Source organism: Dromaius novaehollandiae, chromosome 3, assembly GCF_036370855.1.
Source record: "Dromaius novaehollandiae isolate bDroNov1 chromosome 3, bDroNov1.hap1, whole genome shotgun sequence".
Taxonomy (NCBI): Eukaryota; Metazoa; Chordata; class Aves; order Casuariiformes; family Dromaiidae; genus Dromaius; species Dromaius novaehollandiae.
Window position 1 is genome coordinate 23496179 of NC_088100.1, and position 13277 is coordinate 23509455.

Genomic DNA, 13277 nt, shown 5'->3' on the forward strand with positions numbered 1-13277 from the left:
ATGTTTATTTAACATTGCATTCTTGCTTCATGAGTTTTACCACAGTCGTTCCCTAAGAAGTAAATATTATACTTCAGAACTGTCTAAGATGCATCTGCAGTATCTAATACCCCCTTTATTCTCCAGGTTGGCTATTGTGAGGCCTTCTTGCTCCTCCCTTTGTAAATAGCTCAAGAAAATTTTTAAAGTACTTAGGTTTCAATTTCAAGGTTAACTTCATTCTGTAACTTCTTTTAGACATTACTGAGCTACTTGAAATTGAATGAAATTGAAGCTCTTAAATTATTGTTTACCAGCTACTGTATATATGACCCCAAGGGGAGTGTGTATAAGGAGGGTATTACCTAGAATTGGGGGTTCCTTCCCCGAGAGAGTGTGAGAGGAACAGTCCATTGCGATACTCCTAGTGCGACTGTGCAGCAGCTTCACAGTTGATTAGATGAAGTCCTTGCCCTTCAGGGAGATCAGATAGGGAAGCAGAGGACGAAGGAAGAAAGAAAAACCCTCACCCAAACAATCCTGTAGAACCTATTTGATTATCTCGGCATTGAGGTTTCTTAGTTTCATGTTTGGTGACAGTATCACAAAAAGATCAAATAATTTTGCACATCATTTGGTGTCTCAACGTTCAGCTTAAATGGTATTCAACAGGTGATAGGCAAGCTGAACTTGCTGTTCTGTTGGCAAACTCTGATCATTATGTTAGTTCAGTCTCCCTCTGACCAAAAGGGTCAAAAGGTAAGAATTAAAAATAAAAAGAATATGAGGGTTACTGGTTATACAAATGAATAAATCTTCCTTCAGCTGTGATTATACATTTCTGCCAAATGATTCAAGTTAATCAAATACAGTCAGCCATGAAAAAGGAAATGAGCATAACCTTCCTATTTGCATATACTCCTATGTCAACACTAGCTGTCACTCTGATTACAGACTTAGGCGAGCTGTCTCAATTAGAGACAGAATTAATTGTGTTAGTTATTCTGTAGAATTGCCTCCTTAGTTACAGTTTTCTTGTCTACTAAAGATTAAAGAAGCCCAGAAAGTACAATTTTCCTGCACAGAGGAAGGACTGGTAAAACTTTGTGTAATGGTTTACCATTTCTTATTTATTTACACCCACCAAGATACTGTATTTTATATTCAGTGATGACACAGTCCTCGCCATGGCAGTATTGCTTCATCAGTGAGATTATTGGGTACTTACTACAAATTACAAGGCAACCAGCTAAATATTTAATCATTCTCTGGCTGAAATTGCATGACTTTGTAGTCATTATATAGTTACATTAAGTCGCCTTCTGTTTTCACGGTATACTGAGAAATTGTTGTGGTGAAATCCCAGTGGCTTCATAGAAGGTAGTTTTAATAAATCCAAAACCAAAGCAGTCTAAACATCTAATGATCAAGAACAGTTGGGATATTACATACAAAATCCTGGCTTCCGTGAGGCCAGGTAAGAGTTCTGCATGTCTTAGCTAGAACCATATTTTCAGCTCCCGTTTCCAGTTTGTGGAAATTGGAGAGCTATAGAATAATGATGATTATGTGTGAAAGCAGTTAGTAGTTGGGGATTAGCTTTTCCATTTCTGGAAGACTGAGAAAAGAAGGATTGTATCTGTAGCGCACCAGATTAAATATTTGACTCCTGTAATGCTAATATTTTCACATTACTGTTGTAATCAATGAGGATTCTTGATGAATTCTGATTGTGTCCTTATGAGGATTATTGGTTGTTAATTACATTTCTCTTATCATAGTATTTTTTCCCCCACCAGAATCCTTTGTATGAGGAGGCAGCTGTCGTAAGTGTGTCTCCCTATTATTGATCTAATCTGTCTAGCTCCATACTCTGTTCTTCTTGGGTAATTTCTGTTAATCACTACTTTGAGTCAGGGTTGTTACTGCTATGTGATCCTTCAGTAGCAATGCTGGCTAAATTCAGTTTGCACTTAGGCATCTGCTGTGCTGCAAGAAAGGATAGTGTAGTTTAAAAAGGCAGACTTCACTTTGGGTACTGCAGAGAAATTTGAATTTGCTTTATAGGTTGTAGTATCCAAAGAACTGTTGGAAAGTTGAAAGGTTTTACAAGTACATTTAAATCAAGGGCCTGCTTTAGTACTGTTCTATGTAGGAAACAGAGGCTGCATGAACATTGTTTTCACTTGGCAGAATCATCATTTTGGATTTTTTACCCAGTTGTGCTTTGTGTACTAGGTTTTTGTCCCTGAATTCTAAAAGAGAAGACATTTGGGAGTTGGTTGTCTAGCTTGTTGTTTTTTTTTTTTTCCTAAAGTGTTGTGTCTTTTGGTGGGAGAAAATGCATGGTAGCATGGAGAAAAAGAATGGAGGAAAATTTTCCTGAAGTGTGTTCAGCTATACTGCTTCTGTTTTTCATGTTCTTCTGCCTTATTGCTGCTCTTCTGTCCTAGCACTGAAGGTAGCATAAGAATTCTCTCAGTTATGAACATAGAGAAAGCTTGAAGTCTCAGCTGTTTGGCAGAGTCGTTCTATTTGTAGGGTTCTTAATGCTGTTTTCTAATAGAGTGAATTATAACTTCTGTTTATAACCTGCAACTATATTTAAAACACAAAATATTTCACATTTTGATTTTATTTTTTTAATGGCATGTTTATCAGATCTCATTTCACTTAGCAAATCAGGCAAAATTCTGTTTCCTGTACTGGAGTTACTCTTGCTTGAAAGTCTGTGACATCCCAATCAGATGGTTGCAGTGGAAATATTTATCTTAACTCTATGTGCAAAAAACCTGAGATTACAGAAGAGGCCTAATGTGCTAATTTTCTTCTGTGGAACCTTTTGCAGAAAGATAAAAGATAAAGTTCTTCCCATATAAATCCACATACTGTTTCTGGTAAGCTATTGCTAATTGTTCTTCTCTCCATCTCAATCTTTTAAAAAGTGCTAATCCATGTGAAGAAGCATAATCACATTCATAGCACCAAAGAAGCTGAATTAATATTGGAAAAGAGGCATGAACATCAAGTTGTATGTTCTTGGTTTTGATTTACTTGTGCTGAAAGAATTGTGTTGTATAACAGAGTTCAAAAAGACATATATGATGAGTGTTTTACGGAGTTATGAGTGCATTTGGTTTGTTTATATAGGAACATATGAGAAATACTGTGATGTTAGGTGAGGTTGCTAAATATAAGATCTATGATTCAAGCCCGAAAGAGAATTCGGCAACGGGATTATGTAATAGGGGGACATTCCTATGTAATAAATGGTTGAAAAGCTCAAAAGAAGAGACGCTTTCCTTACTTAGTGTCAGTTTATGAATTCTCTTCTTCCACATGGTTAAATCCCAGTGAATGATATTTATTCAATAAAAAAGGATGAGAAGTTGATTGTATTTATGGAAAGAGGGGGCTCAGTAAGTTAAATGCTACCTGTATTCTCCTGATACGAAAGAGAATGAGTTGAAGAGCAGTGAATACAACTTCTTTAGTGCAGTCCTAAAAGTGTCTTTTCAATAAAATATAAAAATGTGTCCAAAGGCAATTTTTTAACTTCTCATCAAAAAGAATCAGAACAGTTGACCTGCACTTGTAAATCTCCCCTCCACACATCAAAACACTGAAAATACGTCTTTCACTGCTCTTTAAAGGCAGTGAAAATAAGCAAAAGTCAAGTATACAGAACAGAATTTCAGTTTCTTAGACCTTTGGCAAATATTATTACTAGTGGTAGCATTTTGCTCAAGCTGTTGAAGGACAGTGACCTGTGCATTCTCTGCTGGGATGAATTTCTGTTTGCTGCTGTAGTGGAAGCAGCCACATAGTGTTTTTTCTGGTTGTCAAGGCAGCTCAAGGATGAAAAGGATGAGCTGTAGAAGTCTTTCACAATGTCTTTATTTAAGAAGACGAAGTTATAGAGACTCTGAAGGAGCAAAGGGAGAAGACTAAACATTTTTTGATTTCTGGGGGGAAGCCAGATGTCTGTCAGTATGTCTTGGCTTACTGCTGCTGGTTGTGTTGATCAGGAGTGATAAACACCGTAGGCTATTACGTAAGCAAAGAATCATTTAATTTTAGCCATATGGCTAAAAATTGAATGAGAAAATGAGCAAGGCCCACCTGCTCTATATATCCTGTAGCTATGAGTGTAGGAGGTAACAGTAAAGTGAAATAACACTTCAGCATATTTACATTTATGGTGGAGGTTTAATGTTATTTTTAATTTCATGGGTTTACAGTTCATAATAGGGGTCAAACTTTAGTACTGCTAAACTATGACTTGTCTCCTCTCCTGATCAGACTTTCTGGGATAAATTGGTACTCCCTTTCCACTTGCTTGTGTTTTAGATCTCCGTGGTTTTTGTTTGTTGTCAGTCGTCGTAGTAACACCACACTGAAATGCAGAAGTGATTCTTCGCTTCTGAGTTTCCTTCTGTTTTATGCAGTCAGCTCATGTAGGTCTCTGAGTGTTGTCAGGAAAACAGGTAGGGTGCTTTGTGGGCTAGTGTTTGCTTGTGTTTGTCAGTGTTTTGCTCGAGATTATCAAGTCCTTTTCAAAGACAGAAATAACACTGCTCTGATAGCCATTGCTGTTGAAGCTGATTTCTGCTGGTTTGTCGTGTGAGAAATACGGAATTGGGGAAGGAAAGAAAAGTCAACTTTATCATCACTTTAAGACTGGACAATTGTAATAAAGTGTCCAAAGTAAACAAGACTAAATATTAAATGACTTTTCAGGTCTAGCATTGATGATAAGGTTTTAAAAATGATGGTATGACCTAAATTGCTAGTTTAGCCAACTTTCATCTTTGTGAAGTATATGTAGAGTAACAATGTAAATCTTTGTTTTAAAACTATTGAAAATAATACTGTGTACTAAAGGAGATGTAATGTTTTCATAAATGTAAACTGTCATTGATATATGTCAACAAAAGACCGGAGGTATTAAATAAATCTAATTCCAGATGCAGCCTGTTTGGCAGAGCAAACCAGGTGCCGTTAAATAGTTCACTTTCTTAAGCAGATAGAAGTAACCAACTGGTGGATTAGGCATGGATTAAATTAGGTGTTACATGTTTGTCTCACCCACTTAGGATGGATTCTTCTCTTTTCCTGTCATATTATTTTTAGTGGTTACAGGGCTTGACATACGGCTCTCATAAACCTTCTTCTGAATTGCTAGGGGTCTGTTTCACATCATGACACTAACTAGGAAAATGAGTAGAAACCTAGGTATAACCAAGCAAGCAAGAATGAAAGAGGGAGATAAGCTCCTCGCAGTACAGTTTCCACATGAGTTGCAGATATCTCTTGTGGCTGAGCCCTCTGAACTCTGGTGAAAACTTCTGCCAGCTCAGCCAGTCTGTGATCATTGGCAAGCCTATGCTCAAGAACCTGGCTGTACTTTCATTGTTTAAATGTATTCACATGTGCACTTTCACTCCTTTTTTATGCTGGTTTTGATCTTCTCACATCCAGTTCCTCTCTCACCCTTTACATCCTTATGGTTACACCCCCCACGGAGGCACCATACCAGCTCTTTCCTCTTCTTTAAGAGGGCAGAGGCTTGCCAGCCTGTGCTGCCTTCACCTGACCTTTGGGATGCTGCAGGAGGATATGATGAAAGGGCTGTGGCAAGTCTTTTCTTTCATTCTAAAGCCTCTTTTCTTCTAGGTTTGCCCTTCCTCATGGGAACAGGGCTGGGGACTGAAGCTGCTCTGATCCATAACTGCAACCAGGATGTAGTTTGGGAAAACACCTTGTAGTTACCACTGTTGGTGTGTGGCTGTGGAACCGGACTGCGGGTTCCAGATTTGTCAGTATAGTGGGACTCCAGCTCCTTTCTTCATGTTCCCTACTACTTTCACTTCCTTCTTCTTCTTTGGCACGGCACAGCTGTTTCTGTCATCAGAAAAAATATTTATGGCATTATATCTCTAAAATTCCCTGCCCTGTCATGATTAACTGGTGTTTTGTATAAATCTGAAGCCACACTCGTAATGTAGGAGCTACTTCTCACCCTCTTAAAAGGCTTTGCTTTTCCTTGACTTTCTTGCATAATTTTACTCACTGGTGGTATAGCACTCTGAAGTGTTTGCATTTAATACTTTGCACTGTATTTGCAGTTGAGAGCTGTTGATTTTATCTTCCTATTACTCAAGCTGTATGAATAAGCAGTTTTGTGGTTGGACTGTATCTTTTTATGCAGCCTGTTTGTCTTTGGTGTTCAAATTGGATACAATGAGACACATACTGAGACAGGTCTCAGTGTTCATGTAATTACCACTCCAGAACAAGGCATTAGCAGCTGAGGGGAACGTGAAGTTAAAAATACTTGTCAGAGTTAAGACCTGGGAGGTTTGTTTCCCAGCTCTGCTGTATATGCACTGAATTACCTTCGGGGCTTGGTTCTTTATCTGTGATTAGGGCTCATAGAGCTCCCCTGCTTTGCATGACAGTTGGAATAAATACATTAAAGAGTTTTAGAAGCTCAGTTTCAGTCATTAAGCTCATAGAAATTACTTCTAGATGCTTACATGGTTAAAGTATGATTAGAATTTATTTATTTGGAGAGGTTAGGCTGAATAATGTCATCTGATCTTTATGATAAGGCTTTTCACGTTGAATGATGATAATGTTATGCCCTGACTGTATTGATAATTAGATTTGCTTGCTCTTTGTCCGAATTTAATAGTTTGTATTCTAATAATCTCAGGGTTTTATTGCTTATCACTCTATATGTGTTTGTGCTTTTTCTTTCTGTACTAGGTTAGATTATGTTAATAAATCTAATTTGGAGTTATGCTGTAGTAGGGCTGCTCACCATTTTATTGATGCTAGCCAACAAAGCTCTTGTTTTCTGAGATCATGATGGATTTCCCATTTGCTTTAGGTTCAGAACTAGAGATTGATATTGCTGTATAAGTATTTATGTGGTTTGGTCCTGTGAGTATCATATAATCTAAGGCGAGCTCATTTGAGCTATAGTGGCTCAGATTTTTCAGGAGCATTTAACTATTGAGATCATGAGTTTGATTTGGCATAAAAGAACAAATGGGGTTAAAGCAGAAAGTCTGTTTTTCTTTTATAAACTTTAAATTGATATATGGTCTTACTTGCTTCCAATCATATTTCTTAAACCAGGATTTTAGATTCACAGGACGACGTTTTTGGTATTGCACTGAAATTTCAATTGGCTATTTAAGTGCTATTGTAAAAAGACAAAAAAAAAAAAAAAAACCCTATCCACATGCTTTTCTTAGGTGTCTATGGAAACAGGAACCAGTGTGTGTAACCAGGTTGAAAGACACAAATAGAGTGAGTGTTGTGATGGCACAGCTGTGAAGTGTTTTGCTTACATAAGAGAATGTGCAGGAAGTTTGTAGTTCAGCCTCTAAAAATAAAATCTCATCTGCTTTATCACTAGCTTTAACATTGATAAAGAATTTTCAGAAACAAGGAATTAGAGGTAAGAAGAAGCTTCCCTCACATCTGGCTGGTGGGGTGATTTGTCAAGTTTTGTGCAAGAGAATGTCTAAGGACAGCAAGGAATTTTCATCACTGGCCCTCTAAGTGAAAGCTAGGTATTTTGTTTCAAAGGTTTTTGTAAGTGAGAAGTGTACAGTACTTTACAATGGGCATTAGTATCAATTGCTGAATGAATGACAATATTTTCAGAGGTTCTTTTCATAATCTTTTCCCCAAGTCTGCTTATCAATTGCTGAAATAAAGGGCTTATATATGAAAATGTCATATAAGGGTATTCTTTTCTCCTTGCTTTGAAACAATTAGTTTCACTAGACTTTTTGGGGAAGGGTGTTCTGCCTCTGTTGTACAAGATCTGTTAAACTCTTTACAGCTGCTGTGGTATCCTATGTATTTTGCATTCCAGTACATCTGTAGAAGCAGGATCCAGTATCCATGTACTGGGCAAGAATTCCTGAGTTGCAATAATGGAATCTCAGGCCTTCTTAATGGTTTCTGGGTTTCCTTCTTTACATTCATACTCAAGATACTCAGAGAACAGGAAATTATTTTACTTCAGGTATAGCACTGTCTCTCGAACAGGCTGCATTCTTGTCCTTCTCAAAGGTGGGCATATTAAACTGAGCAGTGAGACACTCTCTCAGCCTACTATTCTGCTTTGTAAAATCAGTGAAAGATTCCCAGGATAATCAAAAACTCATATTTAAAACAAACAACAAAAAAACATGGTTCTGATTGCACTTAAAAATTTTCAAATGTATTATTTCTACATTATTTTTAAAGATAGGTTAAACTGTCTCATGAAATCTTTCCATTTTATTATGAACTGATCAAGAATTCATCTGGTATCATTAACGGATTCACTTTTCAGAACAATGTACAAATTTCTCAGGTTTGAATGCAGACTTAAATGTTGTGGAAGGGGCCTTTTTTTTATTTTGTTAGAGTGCATATTTTACAAGTTCCAGTTTGTTATGCCTTTCTCAGACATAGCAACTTTTAAAGTTATCTTCCACATATATAACTTCTCCCCAGATCCCAGATGATTTTTATGCTCAAAATGAAGTTTGAATCTTTCCCAGATTTCTTCCTTTCATTATACTTGAATCTTTTAAGTTTCAGGATGCGGCATGCATACACATAGATGGTTCAGTGGGAGGAAGCAATATAAGTACACTCAGCCTCAAAGACCAAATCACAACTGGCAAATCAAATTTGGGATCTATCAGCCTTCAGGATGGTCTTTAAATCTGGGATCTTTTCAAGCATGCCTTTAACTTTTTGTTGCCTCTCAATAATGCTGGAACTGTACTCAGGAAAATAGCCTTTCTCAATTTTGGTTGTGGTTTTCACATGTCAGCGTTCACTATCAAATTTCATTTCATATAATACGTAGTCTCACTTCAGAGCTTTATATGCCTCAGAATCAGTCAATGTAATCTTTACAATAAACTTGAATTTCTATGAAGCATCAATTTTAATTTTATATCAGTACATTTGTTTCAAAGCAATTTATATTGAGGTATTATGTTTTTGAACTGCATGGGGAAAAAAGTCATTAATGTGATCATACTCAAGGTAGATCTTGTCAAGATAAGTTATTTTGCAGTTTTTGCTTTTAATATGATATATGATAGAGAAATATATGAATAGGTATACTGAATGAGGCATTTATTTCATTTGCATGACACTTGGGTTTATGTGATAATACTACTTGAAAAAATCCTTCTGATTTTGGAATAAATGGGAGTTTGGAAGGGACAACCTGAGTCATTATGTCTGCCTCCCCAGTAATGGATGTTTAGTTTATAGGGGTCTGCATCTACTCCAGGCATTGTAACACTTTTTGTTTTCGTCTTTAGTAGCGTAAATCTGTCATAAATTAGTAATTCACAAACGAGAATCAGAACACACAGCAAAAGCTATTAGAAAATGTGTTCAAGTAATATCACCACTATAAATAAACCTCTCCCTTAGTAATTCATTGCGAGCAAGAACTGGGGTGTGATCAGCTCAGGATTATAACATCCAATATGCTTGCAGTGCCCACGAGTATTTAAAATTTAGAGGAGCCAGACAGCCAGTGGTGCCAGGGGAGTGGTTGCTTTGTGGATACCCACAAAAGAGCTGCTGCTGTGCTGGCCCGGCAGGGCGAGCTGCAGGAGCTGGCTGCGGGGAGCTGCAGCGAGCAGCGCAGGAAGAGCTGTGCATTGGCAGAGGCAGGTCAGCTGCATGAAAAGGGATCACTCCGAGGCAGCAAGAGTCGTGAATTCAGGTCTGGTTTCTTGTTGATCCCAGAGCGTGGCAAAGTGATGCTCTGAATTAGACAACTCTGCCCACACACAAGAGTGAACACGCAGATGCTTCTGCTACGTACATATGCATGCACAGCTTCTACCTCCTAATTTTTCCTGAGCCAAGTCAAGCAGACTTTAACCACACCCAGGGATCCACACCCCCTACTTTTTTATTTTTTTTTAAGTAGTTTGATGTAAATGAGCTAAAGATTACTTCTGTTTGAGTTCATAGGAGTTACTTCAAGCCAAGCAGTAGTGGTGAATTTAAAACTGTGATGCTGAGAATAGTACTGGAAAATAAGCAGGCAAAATAGCTGTTTAGTGTTATACTCAAAAAAATCACAAATAAGGAGTAATTGCTTTTAAAAGCACAATCTTCCCCACCCCAGGTTCACTTAGCAGCAAAAATCAATTTAAACTGTAACCCTTTTTCTTCCTTCTAAAGTAAGTGGGTGGTTGTTAATAGATCTATCTTGAATATTGAGCAAGGAACTATGTATTTTTGCATGAATTCTCGTTTTTTGGCACTAAACCTGCCTGTTGCAGGGCAACAGGCCTTGAATTCTTCTGGTAAGATCTTAGCAACGAAGGAGTTGCGGAAAAAAATTCCTGCCAGCTTATATGTGGCTAAGATTTCACCCTTCGTCTGTAGGTGGAATGCAAGAACTTTGCCTCCTGAGTCATGTATGTGATTATTGGTTATAGCACACTGCATCTTTTCTTGCCCAGGCACATTGTTCTCTACAACACTCAGGATGTTTACTGCTGGGAAGAACCTTCTCAAAACTCGTGGGGGTTTTTCACATTGGATAATAAGTTGTTTTGGGGCTTGATAATTAGCAAGAGTAGCTTAGAAATGGGAAGGAAATGGCTTTATCATTTGTAAAACTTTTCAAAGTGAAAAAAGAGATCAGTCTGTACTGGGATGTAGCCAAGATTTTTTTCAGTGCTTTCCATGGAAAGAAAGAAAGAGTGAACACCCACCCCAAAATAGCCAGCAATGTAACAGTCAGGGAACATGTGTAGGCTGAAGCAGGCAGCTGTTGAATAGATTCTTGCTCCCTGTCTGGCTCTGAACCAAGCCATACATCTAATAAACGTTTTGTGACAACTGACACGTTTCTAGACTAGAGTGCGCCCCACGTCCTTCACCTAGGAAAAAGCCTTCCATCAAAAATCCCCAAATAAATCAGCTATTAATAAACATATTGTTAACCACCTAGGAGCTAAACAAGCTAATCCTATTTTAAAAGATGTTATGATTAACCCTTACAGGACCAAATTCAGAGGTGAAGTTGCTGTAACTTGTAACTCACTATCTAGACGTAAATCAAAGGGTGAATGCTGAGAGAATTCTCTTCTGATTAATGTATCGTTCTTGATCTCTTAAGCTCAATTACTTTTCTATGTTTCAGTTTGTGCTCACTAACAACCTCTATGAAAAAGTGATGATAACCATGGCTATTCACCTGGCCTTGACTGACCGATTAAGTTTCTTCGTAGTTTGGCCACTTTTCCTTTAGAATATCAGCAGATGGAGGCAAATTCTCTTTTTAATTATTTTTTCATTTGCTTTTGCTTTTTCTGTGCTAAAATCTTGTTCTTTAATGAATGAGCCTAAAATGACTTCAGTTCAGTTTTCTGCATGACAGGATTTCTTGCATAGGTTAGTTTATTTGTTTTGACACTCTTATTGCACTTTTTTATCTTGATTTATTAAAAGCTTATGAAATATGCATGCTGCAGACAAAATAGACTCAGTTGACAATTACTAAATCAAGTTCAAGATTCATACCTTATTCTCAAGGCTGGGACCAGGATATTTATAAAAGCATTAGAAGCTGCAGGCAGAGGATTGTGGAGGACAGCTGTTGGAGGTGCAGTGGAGGTGTGTGCTGCACAAGGAAAGCCTGTCTGTGTAAGCGGATTCAGCTTTTTTTATGGCCACAGTTGAGGGCTATGCCACAGGATCTAAGAGTTGCCTGAACCCTTGCTGTTAGTTTGCAGGTGTCAGTTCTCTGACCTGCTTTCAATAATGAAATGAAATCTCAGATAACTGTCCTTATGAAGCTGCAAAAGGATGTTACTGCCCTTTAAACTTTACAGATAACGTAGCTGAAATTCACTTGAGTGAAAGCATCCATACTGTGCAGGGTACTCCTTGCACCCTTTCAGCTTTTCACAGCATGGTAGTTCTAAATTTTCCCTTTGTTCAGACCCACAAGTATAAATTTATGAAATATTTATGAAATAGTTATAGTACTTTTTTCAGTGTTGCAGTTGGGGTTGTTTAATAGTGGAATTTATAAACAACAGGTAAGTAAATGAATTCCTGCCAAAAACTAAACTAAACTCAGTACTTACAATCAGGCTGAACTATGTTTTGCACAAGTTCTCTTCTTGTTATAGAAATTTGGGACAATAATGGTTTCATTCTGTGTCCTTCACAATGCTGAACACATTGTCGTGGCTTTCAGCTAGATTTTGCCAGACTCTTATCAGCACTGAATGGTAATTTTCTTTGCAAGTAGACCCTTTGAAATCAACAATGTGGTGCGTCTAGGAACTAGCCATTCTGGCACTTAATAAATTATAGTTATTGTAGACATTGGTTGGAAAACAGACGTTAGCTAACAGAAGAAGAGGGATACAGGGAGACAACTGTTTAGAATTTTCAGATGTTGATTTTTGTAGTATTTGGACTGGAGAAAGTCAAAATGCAGCTTAATGAAAGTATGCAGTCTACAGTTACTGAAAAGTATTCACTTTCTTTTAAACAAATCTAAAAACATACTCTGCAGAACATAATCTAAAAAGTCTTCCTCTTAGGTCTAGTTTGGAATTATTTCTTTTCATTGTATACAATATATTGAATAATCTTTTCTTAAAGAGTGATTTGATTGTGAGGATAAGAAAGGCTACATTGTACTCTTAATTAACATGCAGAACAGGCAAAGAACAGTGGATGAAAGTTGCATCTATTCTCTGGCTGGGTAAATAGTAGTAAGTGCAGTCGTTCCCTGTTTAGGGCCCAAGGGCAATATACAGAGATCTTTTTCTTTTTTTCTTTTTTACACCGGTCACAGGAACAGCTTTATGGAATAGATGTGCTATTTGTGTCATAACTGGAAAGTACGATGTGTCCAGGATGGGCAGCAAGACCTCTTGGCACAGCTTGTATTCCTGCTGCTGGACTGTCTTATCCCGCAGGGCAGGTGGCCGCGTGCGACAGCCGTCGCTTGTGATGGGCGCGTGGCCTGCACTTGCTCTCGCAGCACACGGAGCAGTTACCTGGCTCAGGCCAAAAGCGTGCCAGAGCGTGGCGCTCTTTTGCACTTCAGAGGCTGCTCAGTGCGTTTCTGGTACTGGGTTATCTAGTCGTGTCGGCTGTCTGGCATTGCCTTCAGGCAGAGCGCTCTGTCTGACTGCAGGCTGGGAGTGCATTCCCAGCGCTATGTTTCGATTGTATCCTGCCAACACTGCCTTGACGTTATTCTGCCCGGGGGAGTTTTC

At 38.1% G+C, this 13277-nt stretch overlaps 1 protein-coding gene across 6 annotated transcripts in view; it reads left to right on the plus strand.

The window, feature by feature from the left end:
* The window catches only part of ARHGEF10 (Rho guanine nucleotide exchange factor 10), a 118344-nt gene that overhangs the window by 63069 nt on the left and 41998 nt on the right, over nucleotides 1–13277 (plus strand). The gene's annotated exons all lie outside the window — the stretch shown is intronic.